The following is an 8,021-nucleotide window of genomic DNA, read 5'->3' as shown; positions in this document are numbered from 1 at the left end:
TACTAGAGGGCTAAGTGCGAAGATCTAGAGGAAATCTAGAAGTAGTTTTAGCTCATAGCGAATATAATCGCGAAATATAGCATCTAATTAGATAATATCTAGAACTTTAATGAGATTGGCTTTCTTATGGGTATAATTATAAGCGGAATGGTTATTATTAGCGTAGAAAGGCGTAGTTGACTAAAATTAATATAGCCTAGAAGCCGGGAATGGATTATAATAATTTAGGCAATCAATGCGGAGGGCCAAGCGATTTAGCTGTTTATCATAGGTGCGGGCTAATATCACCTCGCTAACTAGTATAAAGAAAGCAACCTCCCAGGCGATTAAATTATTATAACCTCCTAAAATAGCTAGACTAATAACAAGACCGGTCTCAAGTGGCTAAAGCACTTTAACTAGTATATAATCAAGTAATTAAATAATTACTATTATCTTCTAGTCCTTAATAGCCACAAAAGTCACTACTCTATTAACTTTAAGAGATATTATAAAGAGAATAAGATTATTATGCTTTATATACCGCCTTATTTATCTTATTTACTTTAGCCTCTTAATATTAGGTACTTTAGCCTATTTAAAAAGGCTTATAATTAAGAAATAAAGTATTTAATTAAATGCTCTATTACCTATATTTCTAAGACTAAGTTCTTCCTAGCCTTCTATGCTACTTATTAAGCTATTATAATAAAATAAAATATTAGGTTTACTTTTAGAGGGGCTAGACTTATCCCTCTTAACCTAGAAAGTATAGTCTTAAAGCTTAATATATAGCTATAAACTCTAATGCCGGTTAAGGAGGAGGCTAGGCCCTTAACCCCTTAGGCTTTAAAGACCCTAAGGATAATACTTAAGGCTAAATCTTAGTTTAAATACCTTAAAAGATAAATTAAAAGATATTAAAGTAGCTCCCTAGAGTTAATTTTTAAGGCATTAAAGTATCTTTCTAAGGGAATAAAAGTAATTATATATAAGATAATATTATTAAGGGCTAAGGTATAGGATCTTTAATAGGCAAATAAGATATTAAGCTAGCGCTAAAGGGTAAAAAGAACCTAGTTATAAAAGAGAGGGGTAATAATAATAAAAAAAAGAAGGTAAGTAATTAATTAGATAGATATTAATATATAAGTAATAGCTAAATTATTAAGAAGTAATAATTAAGGAAGGTTAGCGCGACTAAGAGTTTAGTATTATAAAGTATATAATAAGCCTAGTTATAATACTAAAATATATTAAGTAGTAATTAAGACCTCTAAGGAAAAATATAATAAGTAATTTTAATTAATTAATTAATTTATTATATTTTTATTATAATTTTATTAAAAAGGGTTAAGAAAAGTATAGCGCTTACTTATTTATAATACTTACTTATTATATATATTATATATAATATATATAATAAGTAAGTATTATAAATAAGTAAATGCTATACTTTTCTTAATTCTTTTAATAAAATTATAATAAAAATATAATAAATTAATTAATTAATTAAAATTACTTATTATATTTTTCCTAGAGGTTTTAATTATTACTTAATATATTTTAATATTATAATTAAGCTTATTATATACTTTATAATATTAAACTCTTAATTATATTAATCTTTTTAATTATTATTTCTTAATAATTTAATTATTATTTATATATTAATATTTATTTAATTAATTATTTATTTTTTTTTATTATTATTATTTTTTTATAATTAAATTTTTTTATTTTTTAATATTAATTTAATATTTTATTTATTTATTAAAAATCTTATATTTTAACTCTTAATAATATTATTTTATATATAATTATTTTTATTTTTTAAAAGATATTTTAATACCTTAAGAATTAACTTTAAAAGCTATTTTAATATTTTTAATTTATTTTTAAAATATTTAAATTAAAATTTAGCTTTAAATATTATCTTTAAAGTCTTTAAAGCTAAAAATTAAAAACTTAGTCTTTTTTTAATTAATATTAAAGTTTATAATTATATATTAGTTTTAAAATTATATTTTTAAATTAAAAAAATAAATTTAGTTTTTAAAAATAAATTTAATATTTTATTTTATTATAATAACTTAATAAATAATATAAAATTAAAAAACTTAATTTTAAAAATATAAATAATAAAATATTTAATTAAATATTTTATTTTTAATTATAAGTTTTAAATAAATTAAAATATTTAATATTAAAAATTAAAATAAATAAAATAAATAAAATAATATATAAAATATAATAATTTTATTTTTTTATAATATTTTTAAAATTAATAAAATAATAATTTTATAATTATTAAAATTAAAAATAATAATAATTATTTAATTTTTAATTATATATTAATTAAAATATTTTAATTATTTAAAATTAATTTTATTATTAATTTAATTATTTTAAGAAATTATAATAATTTAATTACTTAAAAGTTATTTTTATATTAATTAATAAAATAATATTAATTTATATTTATAATAAATAATTAAATTATTTATTTTATATTAATTATTTAAATTATTATAATTTATTTTAATTTTAAATTATATTAATTTTAATTAATTATATTTTTATATTAATAATAATTATTTTATTTATAATTATATTTATAAAAATTAATTTTATTAAATTTTAAATATTATTTAATTAAATATTATATTTTATAATTATATTTATTATAAATTAAAATTATTTTTAGATTTTTAAATTTTTATATTTAGCTTTAATAATTATATTTATAAAAATATATTTTTAATTTTTATTATTTAATAAATTAAAAGCTTAATATTTATTAATAAATAATATATTATAATTAATAAATAATTAATTAATTATTATTTTAATAATATATAATTATAAGAAAAATTATATATTTAAATTAAAAATAAATTAAATTATAATTTATTTCTTTAAATTAAATAATTAATATAAATTTAAGATAATATTATATTAAGATTAAATACCTTATTAATAATAATATAATTATTACTTATTAATTTTATATATTTTATAATACTTTAAATATTTAATTTTAAATTATTTTAAAGAGCTTAAAAAGTAAAAAGTATTTTAGTCTTAGTATTTAAGTTTAATATATTTAATAATTAATAATTAATTAATTAAATAAAAGTTAAATATAAGAGAGAAATACTTACTTATTTAAAGCCTTACTTATTATATATATTATATACTTATATAATAAATAAGTAATATATATAATAAATAAGCGCTATAAATAAGTAAGTCTATATTTTTCCTTTATATTTAACTTTTTATTTAATTAATTAATTATTAATTATTAAATATATTAAACTTAAATACTAAGGCTAAATACTTTTATCTTTAAGCCTTTAAAATAACTTAAAACTAAGTATTTAAAGTATTATAAAGATATATAAGATTAATAAGTAATAGCTATATTATTATTAATAAGGTATTTAATCTTAATATAATATTATCTTAATTTATATTAATTATTTAATTTAAAGAAATAAATTATAATTTAATTTATTTTAATTTAAATATATAAGTTTTTTTATAATTATATATTATTAAAATAATATTAATTAATTACTTATTAATTATAATATATTACTTATTAATAAATATTACTTTAATTTATTAATAATAAAAAACTAAAAATATATTTTTATATAAATATAATTATTAAAAGCTAAATATAAAATTTAAAAATTTAAAATATTTTAATTTATAATAAATATAATTATAAATATAATATTTAATTAAATAATATTTAAAACTTTAATAAAATTAATTTTTATAAATATAATTATAAATAAAATAATTATTATTAATATAAAAATATAATTAATTAAATTAATATAATTTAAAATTAAAATAAATTATAATAATTTAAATAATTAATATAAAATTAAATAATTTAATTATTTATTATAAATATAAATTAATATTATTTATTAATTAATATAAAAATAATTTTTAAATAATTAAATTATTATAATTTCTAAAATAATTAAATTAATAATAAAATTAATTTTAAATAATTAAAATATTTTAATTAATATATAATTAAATAATTAAATAATTATTATTATTTTTAATTTTAATAATTATAAAATTATTATTTTATTAATTTTAAAAATATTATAAAAAATAAAATTATTATATTTTATATATTATTTTATTTATTTTATTTATTTTAATTTTTAATATTAAATATTTTAATTTATTTAAAAGATTTATATTAAAAATAAAATATTTAATTAAATATTTTATTATTTATATTTCTAAGATTAAGTTTTTTAATTTTTATATTATTTATTAAATTATTATAATAAAATAAAATATTAAATTTATTTTAAAGAAATTAAATTTATTTTTTAATTTAAAAATATAATCTTAAAGCTTAATATATAATTATAAATTTTAATATTAATTAAAAAAATTAAGCCTTTAATTTCTTAGGCTTTAAAGACTTTAAAGATAATATTTAAGATTAAATCTTAATTTAAATATCTTAAAAAATAAATTAAAAAATATTAAAATAGCTTTTTAAAATTAATTCTTAAGGTATTAAAATATCTTTTAAAAAAATAAAAATAATTATATATAAAATAATATTATTAAGGGCTAAGATATAAGATTTTTAATAAATAAATAAAATATTAAATTAATATTAAAAAATAAAAAAAATTTAATTATAAAAAAATAATAATAATAATAAAAAAAAAAAAAATAATTAATTAAATAAATATTAATATATAAATAATAATTAAATTATTAAGAAATAATAATTAAAAAAATTAATATAATTAAGAGTTTAATATTATAAAATATATAATAAGCCTAATTATAATATTAAAATATATTAAGTAATAATTAAAACCTTTAAAGAAAAATATAATAAGTAATTTTAATTAATTAATTAATTTATTATATTTTTATTATAATTTTATTAAAAGGGTTAAGAAAAATATAATACTTATTTATTTATAATACTTACTTATTATATATATTATATATATTATATATTTTATTAAAATTATATTAAAATTATATTAAAAATATAATATAATTATAAATTAATTTATATTATTTATATAAAAATTTTTTAATATTATTTATATAATATAATATATATAATATATATAATAAGTAAGTAAAATAAAAATCCCTTAACTTATATTATCTTTATTTAATTAATTAATTCCTAACTACTTAATATATTATAATTAAATAAAAAAGCTAATATCCTTTTTACTCTTTAAGCCCTTTAAAATAACTTAAAATTATTTCTTTAATATACTATAAAGATTTATAAAATTAATCTTATAATACTATAGCGCTAGTAATAAGGTATTCTTTTTTTATATAATATTATACTAAAGTTATAAAAACTATTTAATCTAGAGGAATAAATTATTATTTAGTTTATTTTTAACTTAGATTTATAAGGATTTCCCTTATAACTATATAGTATTAAAGAAATAACTAATTTATTACTTATTAACCGCGATGCACTACTTATTAATAAGCGCTAGGCTTCTAACTTTATTAAGTAATACTAAGAGCTTAAGATATATTTTTTTTTAAATATAACTATTATAGAGCTAAATATAAAGATCTAATTATTATTCGCGATTAGTTTAGGCTTATAAAGAATATAATCACGAAATATAATATTACCCTAGGTAATATCTATAATTTTAATAAGACTAGCTTTATAATAGGCCTAATTTAAAGTAAAATAGTTATTATAGGCATAGAAAGGCATAGAAGACTAAAATTAATATAGCCTAGAGACCAGGAATAGGTTATAGTTATTTAGGCGATTAATATAAAAGGCCAGGCTATTTAGCCGTTTATTATAGTTATAAACTAATATTACCTCGCTAATTAATACTAAGAAAGCAACCTCCCGGGCGATTAGGCTATTGCGACGTCTTAAAATAGCTAGACTAATAATGAGATAGGTCTTAAGTAGCTAAAGCACTTTAATTAGTATATAACTAATTAATTAACTAGTTCCTATTATCTTTTAATCCTTAATAGGTATAAAAGCTACTACTTAGCTAACTTTAAGATATATTATAAGGAGAATAATATTATTATACTTTATATATTACCTTATTTATCTTATTTATTTTAGCCTCTTAATATTAAGTACTTTAAGCTATTTAAAAAGACTTATAATTAAGAAATAAAGTATTTAATTAAATATTTTATAATTTATATTTTAAAAACTAAGTTTTTTTTAGCCTTTTATATTATATATTAAGTTATTATAATAAAAAGAAATATTAAAAAAGGTTTTAAAGAAGCTAAGCTTATTTTTCTTAACCTAGAAAGTATATTTTTAAAGCTTAATATATAATTATAGATTTTAATATTAGTTAAAGAGGGGGCTAAACCCTTTACTTATTAAGTCTTAAGGACCCTAAAGACTATACTTAAGGCTAGATTTTAATTTAAATATCTTAAAAGATAAATTAAAAGGTATTAAAATAGCTCCTTAAAGTTAATCTTTAAAGCCCTAAGGTCTCTTAAGAAAGAAATAAAAATAATTATATATTAAGTTACCTTATTAGCTACTAAGAATAAAGACCTTTAGGAGGTAAATAAGATACTTAGTTAGCGCTAGAGGGTAAAAAGAACCTAGCTATAAAAAAGAGGGGTTATAATAATAGAGAAAGGAAGATAAGTAATTAATTAAATAAATATTAATGCATAAGTAGTAGCTAAATTATTATAGAGTAGTAATTAAGGGAGATTAGTATGACTAAGGGTTTAATATTATAGTATTTATAATAAGCCTAGTTATAATATAAGGACTTATTAAGTAATAATTAAGGTATTTAAGGAAGAATATAATAATAAGATTTAATTAATTAAATAATTTATTATATTTTTATAGTAATTTTTATTTTAAAGATTAAAAAAGTATTTTATTTATTTATTTATTTTATTTACTTATTATATATATTAATAAGTAAGTAATATAATTATATTTTTATTTTAAAAGTAATTTTAAAAAATTCTTAAAAAATAAATTTAAATTAAAAATAATTAAGATTTAAAGTTTATATTAATTATATAATAAAAAGCTAAATTAAATTTTTTTAAGATTTCTTTAATAATTTTATAAGGCTAATATTTAGAAAACTTATTTATATTATATACTTAGTTATTTCTTTATATAAGGATTTTTTAAAAATCTAAAAAAACTATTTTTAGATTTTATATAAAGTTAGATTTATAAAAATACTCTTTTTTCTTCTCTAGCTATTTTATAATAATTTTTAGAAATAATATATATATAATATACTTAATAAGTATATAGATTAAACAAGTATATAGATTAAAAATCCCTTATCTTATAACATTTCTATTTAATTAATTAATTCTTAACTACCTAATATATTATAATTAAATAAAGAGGCTAATATCCTTCTTGCGCTCTAGGCCTATTAAAATAACCTAAAATTAAGTCTCTAATGCGCCGCAAAGGTCTATAAAATCTCTTATACTACTCTCTATCGCTAATAATATAGCATATTTACGCGTTATAATTAAATCCTTAAATTATATAAACTATCTAATTTAAAGAAATAAATTATTATTTAATTTATTCTTAACCTAGATTTATAAGGATTTCCCTTATAACTTTATAATATTAAAGAAATAACTAATTAATTACTCGCTAATTATAATATATTACTTATTAATAAGCGCTAGGCTAAAAACTTTATTAAGTAATACTTAGAGCTTAAGATATGTTTTTTTTATAAATATAACTATTAAAGGGCTAAATATAAAGATTTAATTATTATTTATAATTAGTTTAAGCTTATTAAAAATATAATCATGAAATATAATATCTAATTAGAAGATATCTATAACTTTAATAAGACTAGCTTTATAATAGGCCTGATTTAAAGCGGGATAGTTATCATAGGCGCAGAAAGGCATAGAAGACTGAAATTAGTATAGCCTAGAGACCGGGAATAGGTTATAGTTATTTAGGCGATTAATGCGGAAGGCCGGGCTATCTA

Source organism: Fusarium phalaenopsidis (assembly GCF_050370095.1).
Source record: "Fusarium phalaenopsidis strain FUZ10S chromosome Unknown contig_32332, whole genome shotgun sequence".
In the NCBI taxonomy this organism is placed as follows: domain Eukaryota; kingdom Fungi; phylum Ascomycota; class Sordariomycetes; order Hypocreales; family Nectriaceae; genus Fusarium; species Fusarium phalaenopsidis.
Note: the sequence above shows the minus strand (reverse complement) of the source record.